A 17,788-nucleotide genomic window follows, 5' to 3' on the forward strand; every position below is an offset into this window, starting at 1 on the left:
AGGGAATCTCTTCTAGGCGAGAGAAATGAGGCCAATCATGATATTCTGCAAAGGAAACATGGTGCAGGGCATCCCACGTAGAAGAAGAAATCTTGGGCCTCAAAAAGCATCGCTTGGTGGGAGGTCATAGGTCACTTTGGACATGAGTAGAGATTTTGTGTCTGAGGACCTTGGTCCCTTATCCTGGAGTGGTACCTTGCATTCTTCTTACTTAGGTAGTTGTAAAACTTGTGTGATATTGTTCTTGGTTCTCAATCTTGTAAGTTTCTAAGGTTCGTAATTCCTAGAGGCATGAGTTGTAACTTACATTTGTAATCATATGAACCCATCTTAGCACGAGTTGTTCTAAAAGGTCATAGATTCATAGGGAATTCTTTAAAGAGTTTTAGAAGAGTTTTGATTCTTGTGGTGTTTCCGTTAGGTGTTTCTTGGGTCCTAACTTGGTTTAGGTTCCAAACTTGCTCCAATAAACTTGAAACCTCAAACATATCTTCATGTCCTTCATAATAGACCTTATAAAAAGTACGAAACCATTTTAAGCACGTATAGACCTTGAATTTTAATAAGTCGTCCTAGGGGCATTTTGGTCATTTTACCAATAATTCTTGGTTTTACTACTTAACGTGTTCCAATGGCTTTCAAATTTTTATAAGTCGTCCTAAAAGTTCATTTAGTAGGTTATTTTAACGTTACTTAAATCCTGAGCATTTTGATCAGTTCGGGGCCTTAACTCACATTTCTTTTTGTTTTTCTTTCATATATACTAAATTCATACTTGGTTCATATGGAAAATCCAATGGATTGCTACAAGTATTTTTTAACAAAACGTTCAAGGTCACTACTTACCTCGTCATCGACATTTGGGATTTCCGTTCTTGAGCTTCTAGTATCCAAATTATCTCAAATTTCCTTCCACAGACTCCTTATTTTGTCTAGTTTCTGGAACCATAAAGATTTTTGTGAGAACGGGTCAAGAAGGAGGTTAAAATTGAGAAAACCGAGGGAAGGTCAACATATACATATCTTTGACTTTTATTGGTCAAAGTTTGACCTTTGACCTTGGACTTCATCTTCTCCCTTGGTAGCTAGAAAAATCTCGATTTTTTCTTATCAGCCCCCTCTGGTTTTACCTTGTTACAGCTATATATAGACATCTAATGGATTCAATCGCTGCACGAAACCTTTAGATGAAGTTTCAAGTAAGAAGTAGAGACCAAGTTCATACCTTTTCATGGTCTGTAGCACAAGTTATAAACTTTCAAAGTTCGTCGGAAAACATGTTTCTCACCTGAGTATATCTAGAAACCTTTTGTTGGGTAGCCGATTATAAAATTTTTCAGTACCTGATTCCTTCACGAAATTTGTTGTAAATCCCATATGAAATATGTAGGAGTTGGTAGGAAGGAAAATGATTAACCATAGCCCTCGAATTTGGAAGAAATCCGAGAAAGAAAAACCCATAATCTAAGAGCTTCAAACTCGAATTTTAAGATTTCTCATCACTCGATTCTTGTGTTAAAACTTTGCCCCAACTTGAGACTTTATAAGGGAAGCTTCCACCGACATTGAGAGCTCCAGAATCGTCATGATTTGGAGACTGAATTTTCTGGATAATTCGTCGAAAATATCCTCTTCGATCAGTGAGCTACCAACTTTGAGTTTGAATTATGATTGTTGGATTTGATGATCTTTGAACGTTCTAGATTGTATCCAAATTCCACTGGAATTTGAGATTCGAAGGACTTTGTGCATATGTTCACATGCTGAGGTTTTTATTTTCAGCAGAATGACACTTTCGTAATTATCTATATCATTATGGTAATTTGGTAATTTGCCACTTTCAAAATATTTTATTATTATTTTTTCCGATAAATTCATAATTTTCGTAAAAATTTCTATCTCTTGTTGGTCATTTTTATGTCGTTGAGCATCTTGAAATTCCCACTAGATAAAGAATTAAATATCCGAAAATTTCCTTGTTACAGCTTCTCACCTTGACCGACCACCAACAAAAAAAAGAAATGTAGAAATTTAAAATAAACAGACGACTTGATTCCTTAGGACGACACCCTCTGTGACCTCATAGTTCTCGAGCAGCGCTTCTTAACTTGACCAATAGTCAACAAACAATTAAAAACTAAATGTAGAAATCAAAATTAAACCGACTCGACTGGATGCCTTAGAACGATCTCCGCTGTTACCGCATAGTTCTCGAGCAATGCTTCTATAACACCTGTTCATCGACAACTCGATTCACATGAGTTACCACTAACATAGATATTTTGCTTCGAAAATCGGTCATACAACAAAAAATTTCATACATGACAAGTAAAACATGTGAATCAAGTATATTTTACCACACAAAATATCAAAGTAAGTTATCAGCAACAAAAGCACATGTACTTAAAACCGACTCAAAAAAAGGTTCCTTATTGTCTCGAGCCTGGTGGTCTCCTCCTCGATTGGCCTACAACTTCATATTTGGCCAAAAAAGTTAAAATAATCTTTATAAGTAATTAATTTACTCAATAGATAGCTAACATGTCATTCACAAGTTTATTACTTATCTTTCTAGTTGTTCTTAAATTTTATTCTCCATTAATTCCTAGTTTCTTTTACTCGGATCATTTGTAAGTTAGTAAGGTTGTAACGACCTAAAATTTTCTACTTAATTTAAGGTCGCTACCGTATACGTACCATAAACATTGAATGCGGAAGACTTCATTAAAATTTCATAAAACATAACCTTTATCTTAAAACACAGTCATGGACTTACGTGTTTCCAAAACATCTTTAAAACGACACCACAAAAGACTAAATAAAACGAATAAGAGTTTAAGTTAGAAACAACCTAGTCTAGCCCAAGTCTAAGAAAACAAATACCATTACCCTATGCATGTTCCATGGTCGAGAGTTGCGATGCCGTTGTCAGCCGTACGAAAAATGTAGTAGCACATGGCTTGAGTATTTAAAGAAATACTCAGTAAGTGACCACACTATTGGGGATAAATGCAACAATCACATGCAATGAAATGATGGGACCTATCTTTGGTTTCGTTTCGCTTTCCCTACAGTGTTGTCCTAACGGGTAATCGTGGACGTGTACCACATACTCTACACACAGCCCATACGTGCGAGTATTGGCTCACCAGCTAGTTCGCACACCGCTGGGCCAGTTTCCTTATCTGGTGGGCATACTCTGGGAGCCCCTTATGTCGGAACCCGTTAAAACTAGTAACCGTCACGGCAGCGCTATGCAAGCATAACGATCGTTGTCCTGCCATTGGATGTACGCGTCCTACCCTCGTGATGGGATAGGGGTATCCCCCCAGATGCATGAACACACATAATGCATGAGGTCCCCCTACTTCTACATTTATCATTAATGAACATAACCCCCCTATCACGTTCCATGCTTCATGTCATTCTCATTTTCAATTTACATTTCATACATATTCTTATCGGGATTATGATTCCAGACAGTTTATCGTGTTTCACATCATACAATTCTTGCTATTTACATTCAAATATAAGTGACCTAACATAACGTTCTATGTTTTTAACATAACATTTCATCATATACACATCATACCATGACATATTGCATCACAATATATCATAACATAAATCGTAGTCATATAGTTTCCTAACTTATCATAGCCTTAACGTTCTTATACCTATCACAGACGTATCATTACGTGAACGTACCTCAGTCATATCATCACAAGAACGTAACCTAACGCTATCATTCTATCAATCCTAACACTATTGTTCTATCAATCTATCACAAACCTATCCCTCTCTACCCGTAGCCTAATAGAATTCTTCCATCAATCTCTCTTATCCATATCACTTTGGTATGTAACCTAACCTTAATGTTTCATGAATGTATTTGACTCCTATCGTTACATTTCGTTTTGTGCATCCTTATCGTATCCTATCTCAAACATATCATTGAACACATCGTACCATAATTATTATCAAACAATTCACATATTACAACATATACATAACAAATAAAAAGCATATCGATCCACAGACAATTCACACAAATCAGTATATATGACACGTACAGAACCACGGAGCACGTGTCAACATCAAATATAACCATGCCGATAGTAAGGTCACTTACCTGGTTGGCTTAGGTTGATGTTCTGTCGTTATCCTTAATGAAAGTCCATTGAAAACCAAGTCAACCTATGTGAGTCCATGACATCAGTTTCAAGTTTGAATTTCTACAAAATTGTTTCTCTAATTTATGTTGATCTATGTGTTATACTTCGTGCGAAAGTTAGAGTCTTTGCTTAAGTTAGGTCTTGAAATATTTATATATGTTTCCAAATATTCTATTTTCTCTTACCGTGTTTAATACCCTTTAACATTTAATTTCGATTATATTCACAATCTTCCTTCCCTGTCTCTTACTGTGTTTCCCTTCTTTTTATTATCTCTCTCTGTTTATGATGACTTTTAATATCATTAAATAAAATAAAAGGAAAACTACTAACCTCTTCAAATGCAATACCTCTTTCTAGCAAAATATCTCTTACTACCAAAACTAAATCTGAACCTTCTTGTGTTTGTTTTTGGAGGAGCAAAGAAATTCTGATATGTTAAATCTGTTTAAACCATTCTTTATATTTTTGTTTGTTACTTTTTCAATTAGGTTAGGAATGGCTTTTAGCCAATTTAATAGATTCTATTTTCTTTCTACTATAGATCATGACGTATCTTTCTAACATAATGACTTATCTTTCTAACAGGTAAATTGCTAAAAAAAACTAAATAATTGGATGAAAGAAAAGGAGATCTGAGATATAACTTACGGAGAAACCTCGAATCTCTCTCTCATATAAATCTTGATCAACTCTATAAACCCATATCCTATCAATTTGATGTGAGGCATTTTGTTTTCTCAAATCCAACATGTTTCTGTTTCACGAACTGTTAGGTGTGTTGAGGAGAGATTATTGGGGAGAGTGACTGCAGTGAGAGAAACGGGAAATAATTGTTTTTATTTACTTATTTGTTAATTTATTATTATTATTATTATTATTATTATTATTATTATTTTACATAATAATAATTGTTGTTTATAATAATTTTTTTATTTGTTTATTTAATTATGTATTTTATTTATTTATTATTTATTTATTATTTTGTTCTCGGCTATTACAAAGGTATTTTATTTATGTATTTTATTCAACTACGCCTCGCTTAGGTTACTTCTATATGGTTATTTAAAATTTTAGGACTAGTATGTAAGACGCACTCTCAATCAACCACAGTCTGTCTACTAATTTCTTTAGCAGCATGTAACATCATATATACCAAAGGTCAGGAATACTCATTATTCCTAACTTAGTACACACCGCATTGGTTAGGAATACTCATTATTCCGAACTCTGCCAGAATTAGTAGACTACAATACTCATATTCTAAATCTTTCGATAATTTTTTTTATGATAAATGAAAATGCAGCAAAGATGAGAATCAATATTTGGTTTACCATGGTTAGAAAAAATATCTCTCTGAAAGCACAAAATTTTATGGGCAAGGTCAACTAAATTGACAAGCATCGAAAAGCATTGATAGATTTTCCGACGCTTGCTTATTTTGTTAGCCAATGTATGCTACGTGACAAAATTTAGTCCATCTAGAGATATTTTTGCCCACCATAGTCATCCTTTGAAGCCTCCAAAGCCCCCCATCTCCCTTATATTTCTTCTTCCCCATTTCTTCAATTTTTTTGTGTTTTTCTCGTGGTGAATGGCATCCATATTCGGGAATTTGCTACTTTTTAGGTTTTCTCTCTTTTCAAATACCTTTTTGTTTCCTTTGTTCATAAATTATGTTAGTTTAGTTCATTTTGATGGTGTTATTTTAACACGCGGAAGCAATTTGGATCTTAGGCACTCTATGTGCATCAATTATAGTAAATTAGCTAGCATGTTCAAAAGCATTAAAACTCAATGAGTTTGAATACTAACCTTTTGTAGTTCAAATTTCTTTTTCCTCACGAACGGTTTCGAACCACCACTAGTGTCTTCCCTACTATTCTCCGACCTTAGAATAGGATTGTGGAATCCGGTGAGTGATGAAACTTGATAGAAATTTAGTATAGGTAAAAAGAGAGTTTTGAGAGATTTTCTCAAAGTTTTTCAAGAAGAATTTCCATGTACCTTGATCACTCTATTTATAGAGTCATATTTGCATGTTCATGCAAATTTGAGATTACCAAATTTTGACACTCAAAATTCCACTAAAATTTGTCGGGTTTATTTTACAAGCATGCAAGTTTGGTTAAACCAAATTTTGATACCTCAAAATTCTACTAACTCAAACATGGATTTTTCCATTAAATGAAGTCAACATTTTGACTTTCTTCATTTTAATTCAACAATTAATTTAAATAATTAATTTCAAATCAACATAATATCAAATGATTAATTAAATAATTTAATTAATATTTAACATTAAATAAAATGTCAATTCCAATCAATTCCGGCACATATTGATTATCAATCACTATTCATAATTAAAATATTTAAATATTATTTAAATATCCCCAATTCTCTCTTTTTGTTCAATTCATAACCAAAACAAAATGAGGTTAAATATATCGTATATATTTAGCGTGTATTCCCTAATTTGAATTCGAACACTTCGAACTCACTCGTCACACTGTTCTAAGGTTTAGTTCGATATGAGCTAGCAGAGGGACCTAATGGACCTACAGATCATGGGCTCCAACGATCTGAGATTGACTGGCTAATCTCATTAACCTTATTAACGAGCATTTATTCACTAAGACACTCTATTGAAGCCTAATTGTTGCACTCCCCTCACTATAGATATATTTCTGTCCATTTGATATAACCATGATTAGTCAGTCGATCCTTCACAGATTGTTCGTAACTAGAGCTAGGTCAATTTACCGTTTACTCCTAAAGTTACTTTTTGTTCCTTAAGTCCCACTGATCCTCTAATGAACAATTGGTTTGTGGTTCAACCACCAAACCGAATCCCTTTCGGGCCAATGAGAGGGTGGGTCCCCTTGTTCAAGACTTGGAGTCAGTACTTAAGGGAAGAACCTCTTTACTATTCCTAAAAGCTGGTAGGAGTGAATTCCATCATACACCCTATGTCCCCAGCTATTCACCCAGTCTTACTCCTAAAATGAGAGGCTTATTGAGTCGGCTAACTCAGGCCACTCTCACCCATGCGAATCTAAGGATAATTTCGAATAAATAGGAGTTCATAGTTAGCTCAGGATTAAGATTGAGTTACCTATGTCATCGAATGAAAAAATCAGTGTCAAAAGTAAACGACATTATAAAGTGAGAGTGGTTTTCTTCATGGTCCGATCTTATGCAATACTCATTGCATAGGACGCCCCCACTCACATGTCTTCACATGTAAAATTTAGTGATCACATTGTTTATATCATATACAAAAGTGGGCCGCATCCATAGTGTCCCCAGAATAAGGTACTCAGTCTTAGGTTCAATTTAGGTTTAACACTCAGAGAGCAATATAGGTACTGTCAATATACATCAAACACCTTAAAAGGGATACCTAAAAAAAACTCGGCTCAAAGTTGCATTTACATTTTATTTCAACGATCGGAAGCTACCCCTGAAAATTATTAAAACATTATAACTCAATTCAAGGGTTTTCATCCAACATAAAAGGTTGGACGATAATATTACCTATGAAGTCTCATCGAGAATGCTCGATTAAGACTAAGTAACAATGATAGAAAACTCAAAGATACCCCAAAAATGAACTAGAAAATTATAATTCACTTGAAGGGTTTTGATTTACTAGAAAAGGAAAATTACTATAACATTATAACTCAATTCAAGGGTTTTGATTCAATAGAAAATGATAGATAATATTACCTATGAAATCTCATCGAGAATGCTTGATGATTAGAAATCACGAACCTCCATAATAGTATGATATTGTCCACGTTCAAAAATAAGTTTTAGCTGTTTTACTTATGGTTCCCTAAAAGGAATCACACCAATGGAAATAGTAATTCTTATGTATAACATTAAGCAGTTAGGATGGCCTATTGGCTTGTTGGTTTCATTCCCTTTTTCACACCCTATTGGCTTGTCGAGTGAGCATGATCGTAGTGCCTGAAACGATTCTCACATCAGGTTTGTAGTGAGATTTATTTCATCTATCAGTGCTATTGGAGGTCCATAGCCTAAGGTAGCACAACTTAAGGTGCGTCCGTTCTAGTCACTAAACCTTCACGAGGAGGGATATCTTCACCTCCACCTCTTCCTCTAACTCTAATACAGGGTCGTCTCCATCCTCGTTCTCCTCTCCCGTGCCCTTTACGTGGCATGATTCTAAAACCAATATATAATTTTTCTTAAGTCTATATCTCTCTAACATAAATTGCATCATATCACATATATTCACAACATATAATTTAGCAAACATGACATATTCATAAAAATACAACTAGGTGGAACATAATGCTACCATAAATCATATAGTTAGAGCTCAACATATTTGATACTAAATTACATTCAATATTAGTAAACAAAAAAAGTACATGCAATTAAAGGCATTTCTTTTTCTTATCTTATACAAGACATACGTGACGGTGACAGGACATCGAAGGTAAAACCTTGGAACGTGCCAAGCCTATCTCTTAGGTAAGTCTACTGAATCTATAACCTAAAGCTCTGATACCAACGGTAACGACCCTAGATTTCTATTAGCCTAAAGTTGCCACCGTCATCATATCCTATGCTCTTATACGAAATTAAGCATTTAAACCTCATCTTAAAATAGTGTCATGGACTTACTCATTTGAAAGCATCTTTCTAAAACAATTAAAACATCAAAGTAAAAATGCCCTATACTAACCTATGCCTAAGAAAATAAAATACTACTATTCTATGCACATGTCATTATCTCTATTTTTGATGTCGTCGTTAGCTATATAGGGGCGTCTTGCCCTTACCTAAAATAGAAGTAGCACAAGGCTTGAGTATTTTAAGAAATACGCTCCAGTATTGAGGCTAGGGAATGCAAACACATGCAACTAATGATCTTAGGAACCTATTGTTAAAAATATCATAGGGGTGGCCTCTAGTCTGAAAAAATTGGACGTGTAGTACATCCCTACACATGACTCACACATGCGAGCGTGAATTTTGTCTCTCGAAGTTACTCCAAGTGTTGTCAGTTGTTGTTTCCTATTAAAACATCCATCTCGCTTCGTTAGTAATTTACATTTCTAATTTAATTTAACTTGAACTTCAGAAATAAGTAGTTATACTGACCTTAAATATTTCTATTAAAGTAAAAATAAGCTTCGGAAGGGCAAAAAACATAAAGGTCGGTGTCAAAATGTCAAACCGAGCATAATATGCCATTTTTTAGCCTAGGACTCCGAGATCCCGAGCCGAAGGAGCCGGTGTATGCAACAGTGACCCTATCGTTGAGGGACAATGACATATGAGCAGGTTGCAAAGTGGTTCGAGGCGCAGGTCTTGAATGTTCATGTGGGCTCACAGGTCTGTGTAGTGGATCCGTGGGTTGGGCTGTGTTCTGTGTTTTTGGGCTTGAATGTGGGTTTTGGGCAAAGCACATAGGAACTAGACTACTAGACTGATTGTTGGTGGGTATCTAGTTACTAGACCAAACTGGGTATGGGGTTGCTTGACTGGAATGAGGTTGCGGGTATTCGAGTTCGTCTTCTCCACTTGTTTCCATGCATTTTCCTTTCTTCATTCCTCCGTATCAAAACTCGTTGTCTACATCTTGTTTCTTCTCCTTCTTTCTCATGATGTTAACCGTCTTTGTACGTTTGATCCTACCCCTCTATCTCACTAGTGTTGTGTACGTTTGATCCCATGGTCGTCATCTCGACATCGTCATTTGTGCAGAGGTGCCTTGCCTTTACCTAAAAAATAAGAGCAGTGCATGTCTTGAGTATTTTAAGAAATACTCATTAAGTAACTCCACTACTTCTCTACTCACGCAAACACATGAAATCATGGTTATCATAAAAATATCATTTCATGGCCTTGGTCTCATATTCATGTCCGGGTAGAATTTGATGTGCATACTTCTTCTCTACTCATGAATTACATACACACACATTTGCTCCCTTGCGAGCTCGCATACCTACCCATTGACCTGGGCTTCAACTAGCATACTACTTTCATATCATGTAACATCCTAACAAGTCATAGCATACTACTTTCATATCATGTAACATCCTAACAAGTCATAACATAATTCATTTAGAGTAGGTAGATTTATTATTACCATCGCTAGAAGGAGGGTTTGAACCTTCGACCTTATGGTTAAGGTCCACACGCTCTAACCAACTGAGCTATTCCAGCTAGTTGTTTATAATAGCTCAAGCCCACCACATCCTTATAAGGAATGTTTCATCCCCTCTCCAACCAATGTTGGATCTCATAATACACTCTCCTTGGGGGCCCAACGTCCTTGCTGGCACAACGCTTGGTGACTTGCTTTGATAGCTTTCGCAATAGCCCAAACCCACCGCTAACAAATATTGTCCGATTTTGCCCATTACGTATCATCACCAGCCTCACAATTCTAAAATGAGTCTACTAGGGAGAGGTTTCCACACTCTTCTAAGAAATGCTTCGTTCCCATTTCCAAACACTAAAAAATATTGTCCATTTTTTACCGTAACAAATCGTCGTCAGAATCACAGTTTTAAAACACGCTACTAGAGATGTTTACAGACACTTATAAGTTATTCTTTCCTTCTCCTCTCAAACCAATGCGGGATTAGAGGGCATGGGTTCAAATCCCACTTCTGACAACTCAAATAAAGGTAAAATAAAAATACAATAGCATATCATTTTTTGAAATCAATTGAACTCACTGGAGATTCAAAATTGTCACGACATGATTTTTCAAGCATATAAGAACTGTAATAACTCAATTTTAAAGACTTCAAAGCACAGTATAATAACTCAACTTTCTAAGACTTTAAATCATTATTCATGACACATCCTAACAAAGAAAAAATTTCATAAAAATTGGAAGGAGATTCGAAAACTAAGGACAATAATTTGTAACACATAGAACTGACGTGACAAAGAAAAAATTGATAAAAATTGGAACGAGATTCGAAAAATAAGGACAACAACTTGTACATATAGAACTGATGGCTCGGGACGACCCTGCTCTGTGACCTTAACTAACCATTAGTGATCACCCAAAAAGGAAAAGTAGTATCTAGTGCAACTAAATAAGTAACCTACTTGTAGGCGGTAATCGAGTCCTTGATCGAGACAGTTGCCACGGGTTTTTCTTTAGGTTATATAATGTTCAGGTGTAGATTATATGTAACGACCCTAGTTTTCTAGGGGCCTAGAGTCACTAGAACATGCATGATGTAACTGCTTTATGCAAAATATTTTTTACATTATGTTTTTGTATTGATGCTACCCCTAAAAAGAACACAATATTATTATTAAGAACGTTAAAATTCATTTAGAGTACGTAGACTTAATACCATCACTAGAAGGAGGGTTTGAACCTCCGACCTTATGGTTAACAGCCACACACTCTAACCAACTGAGCTATTCCAGCTAATTCTTTGTAATACACTCTCCTTGGGGGCCCAACGTCCTTGCTGGCACAACGCTTGGTGACTTGCTTTGATAGCTTTCGCAATAGCCCAAACCCACCGCTAACAAATATTGTCCGATTTTGTCCATTACGTATCATCATCAGCCTTACAATTCTAAAATGAGTATACTAGGGAGAGGTTTCCACACTCTTCTAAGGAATGCTTCGTTCCCATTTCCAAACACTAAAAAATATTGTCCATTTTTTACCGTAACAAATCGTCGTCAGAATCACAGTTTTAAAACACGCTACTAGAGATGTTTACAGACACTTATAAGTTATTCTTTCATTCTTCTCTCAAACCAATGCGGGATTAGAGGGCATGGGTTTAAATCCCACTTCTGACAACTCAAATAAAGGTAAAATAAAAATACAATAGCATATCATTTTTTGAAATCAATTGAACTCACTCGAGATTTAAAATTGTCACGACATGATTTTTCAAGCATATAAGAACTGTAATAACTCAATTTTAAAGACTTCAAAGCACAGCTATAATAACTCAACTTTCTAAGACTTCAAATCATTATTCATGACACATCCTAACAAAGAAAAAATTTCATAAAAATTGGAAGGAGATTCAAAAACTAAGGACAATAATTTGTAACACATAGAACTGACGTGACAAAGAAAAATTTGATAAAAATTGGAACGAGATTCGAAAAATAAGGACAACAACTTGTACATATAGAACTGATGGCTCAGGACGACCCTGCTCTGTGACCTTAACTAACCATTAGTGATCACCCAAAAAGGAAAAGTAATATCTAGTGCAACTAAATAAGTAACCTACTTGTAGGCGGTAATCGAGTCCTTGATCGAGACAGTTGCCACGGGTTTTTCTTTAGGTTATATAATGTTCAGGTGTAGATTATATGTAACGACCCTAGTTTTCTAGTGGCCTAGAGTCACTAGAACATGCATGATGTAACTGCTTTATGCTAAAAAGAACACAATATTATTATTAAGAATGTTAAATTAAGACTATAACAATGTTAGGAATCACGAACCTACATAATTATATGACATTATCCACTTTGGTTGGAGGGTTAAATTTTTCCACATACTAAAATGGAATGATTCATTCCCATTGATAAAAAGAGAGATGAACCTCCGACCTTATTGTTAACAATCATACGCTCTAACCAACTGAACTATTCCAACAAATTATGAGTATTAGCCTAGATATTGTCTACTTTGACTCATTACATATCGTTGACAACCTCACAGTTTTAAAACACATCTAATAGTAAGAGATTTCCACATGCTTATAAAAAATGTTTCATCCCCTCCACAACCGACGTGAGATCTCACAATCCACCTCCTTGTGTTCCCAGCAACCTCGTTTGCACACCACCCAATAACTAACTCTAATACAATTTGTTGCAAACAAAGCCCACCTCTGATATTGTCTACTTTGGCTAATTACGTATCACCATCAGCCTCACGATTTTAAAATATGTCTACTAGGGAGAGATATCCACAACCTTATAGTTAATGTTTTGTGTCCCTCTCCAATTGCTAGCAGATATTGTTTGTCTTGGCATGTTACGTATCGTGTAAATTTAAAAGTTTTAAAATGCATCTTTAAGAGAGAGTTTTTCACACCCTTATAAGGATTGCTTCATTCCACTCTTCAACCAATGTTAGGTCTCATAATAAATAGTTAAGATGGTTGAGTGGTTGAAGGCTTTAGGACTCAAGTTTTGGTCCTTGTGAGTCCGTGGGTTGAAATCCAACTTTTATAACTTAGAAAGGTTTTGTTTTATAAAGTGCTATTCTTTATAAAAAATAGTTATAAAGAATAGGTAGAGGGTGTGGGTTCAAATCCCACTTCTGACAACTCAAATAAAGGTAAAATAAAAATACAATAGCTTATCATTATTGAAATCAATTGAACTCACGATAGATTTAAAATGGCTTCCAAGCTTCTACAAAAGTTAGTATTGTACAAGTTTACCCTTACGCCTGAATCTCAAGGACACTCTGATTTTCTATACTACCTAAGTGCATAGCAAATGATGATTTGTGAGCCTGGAATACACTGGCCTCCTTGATATAACTGAAACTGTCCACTAGGACATCTATTAATTGATTCATAATTACCTATGTTAAAAAAAATCAGCTTCGGAAAGGTAAAAAATGTAAAGGTTCATGTTAAAAATGTCAAATCAAGCCAAATATGTCGTTTTTTAACCTAAAATTCCGAGAAGCTAAGCCGAAGGGGCCGGTGTATGCAGTAGTGACCCTGTCATTGAGGGACATTGACACATGAGCAAGTCGCAAAGTGGGTCGAGGCATGGGTCTTGAATGTTCATGTGGGCACACAAGTTGGTGTAGTGGATCATGGGTTAGACCGTGTTCTGTGTATTTTTTGTTTGAATGTGGGTTTTTGGGCCAAGCACAGAGGAACTAGACTACTTGACTGGTTGCTAGTTGGTATCTGATTGCGTTGTTGGGTCGAAGCTTTGTATTTTAGGTTACTGGAGCAAACTAGGTATGGGGTTGCTTAGCTATAATGAGGTTGCGGGTATTCGAGTTTTGGTCCGACCAGGTGGACTTCATCTTCTCCACCCTCACATCGGTTAGGGTTGCCTGTGGGTTTTGGGTCGTGAGTCGGATCTTGTGTCGGACTTCGTTTCCCTCACCCCGATTACTAGAGAATATTTCGGCGACTCTCTCTCCTCGGTCACGTCGTTTCAATGTCCTTTTTCCTCCATTTTTTTGTCTCCTCCTCCCCCTAATCTCGTTTATGGTGTTTGTTTGGTTTGTAAGGGCGTAAACACTCAGATCTGAGAGGGTTCAAAAATCCAACGTTCTGTCTTCCTTACCCAATCCAACATTCTGTTCTTCCTCGGTCACGTCGTTTCAATGTCCTTGTGGGAAGGAAAGCGTGTGAGACAGCCGGCAAGCCACGTGTCAACTTGCGGGAGGGAAAGCGTGTTAGACAACTCGAGGGACACGTATTGACGATTGGGTGGAATAACACGTTAGGCGCATTGTCAGGCGAGAAAATCTATGGCCTATTAGCTCAGTTGGATAGAGTGTCGTGCTAATAACGCGAAGGTAGCAGGTTCAACCCCCCCTGCATGGGAAAGTATATCTTTTCATTATACGAGTTAAAACATTACGAAATTTAGAAGATAATGACTTTTTTAAGTTTATTATGCATAAAGTTATGTAATCGAAACTTGATTGGCTAGATTAGGAGCTAACGATCTATAATGTGCATAAAATCTATGCCCAATTAGCTCAGTTGTATAATTGTCATGTTAAAAACGTGGAGATCGTAGGTTCGAAAATTACATAGGCCAGGTTTTATTAATTCTTAATAATATCTTTACATGATACAGGGTTACAACAGTACGAACTTTAAATCAATGATACGACCGTTCACAATTTTTCTTTAGATCAGAGTCATTCGATATGTTCTTCAATGAAGGATGAAATTCGAGTATTTCTCAGTATTTTCACGAACAAGGAGGTAAATGAACTCACTTTGAAGGCCAGATTCAGTATTGCGACTCTCATGATATGTTCTTCAATGAAGGATGAAATTCGAGTATTTCTCAGTCTTTTCACGAACAAGGAGGTAAATGAACTCACTTTGAAGGCCAGATTCAGTATTGCGACTCTCATGAGAGAAAATTTTACGGCAAGCCACGTGTCAACTTGTGGGAAGGAAAGCGCGTGAGAAAGCCGGCAAGCCACGTGTCATCTTGCGGGAGGGAAAGCGTGTCAGATAGCTCGAGGGACACGTATTGACGATTGGGTGGAATAACAAGTCAGGCGCATTGTCAAGCGAGAAAATCTATGGCTTATTAGCTCAGTTGGTTAGAGCGTTGTGCAAATAATGCAAAGGCTGCAGGTTCGACACCTGCATGGGGCCAATTTCCCTCATTTTTAATTATATCTTTTCATTATACGAGTTAAAACACTACGAACTTTAGAAGATAATGACTTTTTTAAGTTTATTATGCATAAAGTTATGTAAATGAAACTTGATTGGCTGGATTAGAAGCTAACGATCTATAATGTGCATAAAATCTATGTGGAGGTCGTAGGTTCAACAATTACATAGGCGAAGTTTTATTAATTTTTAGTAATATCTTTACATGATACGGGGTTACAACAGTATGAACTTTAAACCGATGATACGGCCAGAAGTTGGAAAATGAACTAGTTTTGGCCGTTCGATATGTTCTTTTACGAAAGATGAAATTCGAGGATTTCTTAGAGTCTTTTCACGAACAAGGAGGTAAATGAACTCACTTTGAAGGCCAAATTCAGTATTTCGACTCTCACGAGAGAAAAGCTTTCGTCAAGCCACGTGTCAACTTGTGGGAAGGAAAGCGCCTGAGACAGCCGGCAAGCCATGTTTCAACTTGTGGGAGGGAAAGCGTATCAGACAACCTGAGGTACACGTATTGACGATTGGGTGGAATAACGCGTCAGGCGCATTGTCAGGCGAGAAAATCTATGGCCTGTTAGTTGAGTTGGTTAGAGCTATGTGCTAATAACGTGAAGGTCACAGATTCGACTGCATGGGCCAATTTCCCTCATTTTTAGTTATATATTTTCATGATACGAGTTAAAACACTATGAACTTTAGAAGATAATAACTTTTTTAAGTTTATTATGCATAAAGTTATGTAAAAGAAACTCAATTGGCTTGATTAGGAGCTAATGATCTATAATGTGCATAAAAATTATGCCCAATTAGCTCAGTTGTAAGTTTGTAGTGTTAAAAACGTGAAGGTCGTAGGTTCGACAATGACATAGGCCAAGTTTTATTAATTCTTAATATCTTTTCATGATATGGGGTTACAACATTACGAACTTTAAACCGATGATACGGTCATTCAAAATTTTTCTTTAGATCTGAGTCGTTCGATATGTTCTTCAATGAAGGATGAAATTCGAGGATTTCTGAGAGTTCTTTCAGGAACAAGAAGGAGGTAAATGAACTTATTTTGGCCGTTCGATATGTTCTTTTAAGAAAGATGAAATTCTTGGATTTCTCAGAGTCTTTTCACGAACAAGGAGGTTAATGAACTCACTTTGAAGGCCAGATTCAGTATTGCAACTCTCATGAGAGAAAATTTTTCGACAAGCCATGTGTCAACTTGTGGGAAGCAAAGCGCGTCAGACAGTCGGCAAGCCACGTGTCAACTTGCGGGAGGGAAAGCGTGTCAGACAGCCTGAGAGACACGTATTGACGATTGGGTTGAATAACGCATCAGGCGCATTGTCAAGAGAGAAAATTTTCCACGTGTTAACTTGTGGGATGGAAAGCACGTCAGATAGATAGCAAGCCACGTGTCAACTTGCGGGAGGGAAAGCGGCCACGTGTCAACTTGCGGGAGGGAAAGCGTGTCACGTGTCAACTTGCGGGAGGGAAAGCGTGTCACGTGTCAACTTGCGAGAGGGAAAGCGGCCACGTTTCATCTTGCGGGAGGGAAAGCGTGTCATGTGTCAACTTGCGGGAGGGAAAGCATGTCAGACAGCCTGAGGAACACGTATTGACGATTAGGTGGAATAACGCGTCAGGCTTGTTGTAAAGTGACTCGGCTCCACTCGATATTCGACACGCGATAGCTCTTCCGACCCACGCCCACGTCTAACCAAGTTTGACTAGAAGGATGTTCAACTCAATCCGTATGGTGCCACGCTTCAATGTAAAGAATTTCACTTTCCAACATGCATCTTGGTTTTGAACCCATGACTTATCAGTAGCATTCCTCTCTTTCTCCATACTTCTTCAATTCTTTTCACAAGCTTAGAAATTACTTTCCCATTCTCTTTCTTCTTCTGTTTGAGATAAAAAGAACTCTCACTCAGCTCAGCCCTTCCTTCTCTAAGCTTTCAATCTCAAATTCTAAAAGCTTTCTTTTCTTTTTCAATCTCTACTTTCTCCTTCAAAATGCGCTCGTTCAGGAATTTCAATGTCTGCAACTAAGACTTCTCCGTAGATTTATCCACGGCAGATTTTGGTTGTTGCTCTAAATCTTTATTCTCCTTCTGATGATCTGGAAGTTTCTTTGGCTCGTTCGCCGATTGCATGTTCAATCCAGATTCCTTCTTCGATTTTCTCATCTCCAATATTGCAATTTTGCCGAATTCGCCCCTCGTTTCCAAC

General features: G+C 36.7%; 2 non-coding genes across 2 annotated transcripts; both read right to left on the reverse strand.

Annotated features, from left to right (window-relative positions):
- Nucleotides 1-10,305: 10,305 nt before the first annotated feature.
- TRNAK-CUU lies at nt 10,306-10,379 on the reverse strand. The gene has a single exon. It is a non-coding gene; the product is annotated as a tRNA-Lys (tRNA).
- A 1,157-nt stretch (nt 10,380-11,536) lies between these two features.
- Nucleotides 11,537-11,610, reverse strand: TRNAN-GUU. The gene has a single exon. It is a non-coding gene; the product is annotated as a tRNA-Asn (tRNA).
- Between the last annotated feature and the right edge of the window lie 6,178 nt (nt 11,611-17,788).

This window comes from Cucurbita maxima, unplaced genomic scaffold (assembly GCF_002738345.1).
Source record: "Cucurbita maxima cultivar Rimu unplaced genomic scaffold, Cmax_1.0 Cma_Scf00224, whole genome shotgun sequence".
Classification (NCBI taxonomy): Eukaryota; Viridiplantae; Streptophyta; class Magnoliopsida; order Cucurbitales; family Cucurbitaceae; genus Cucurbita; species Cucurbita maxima.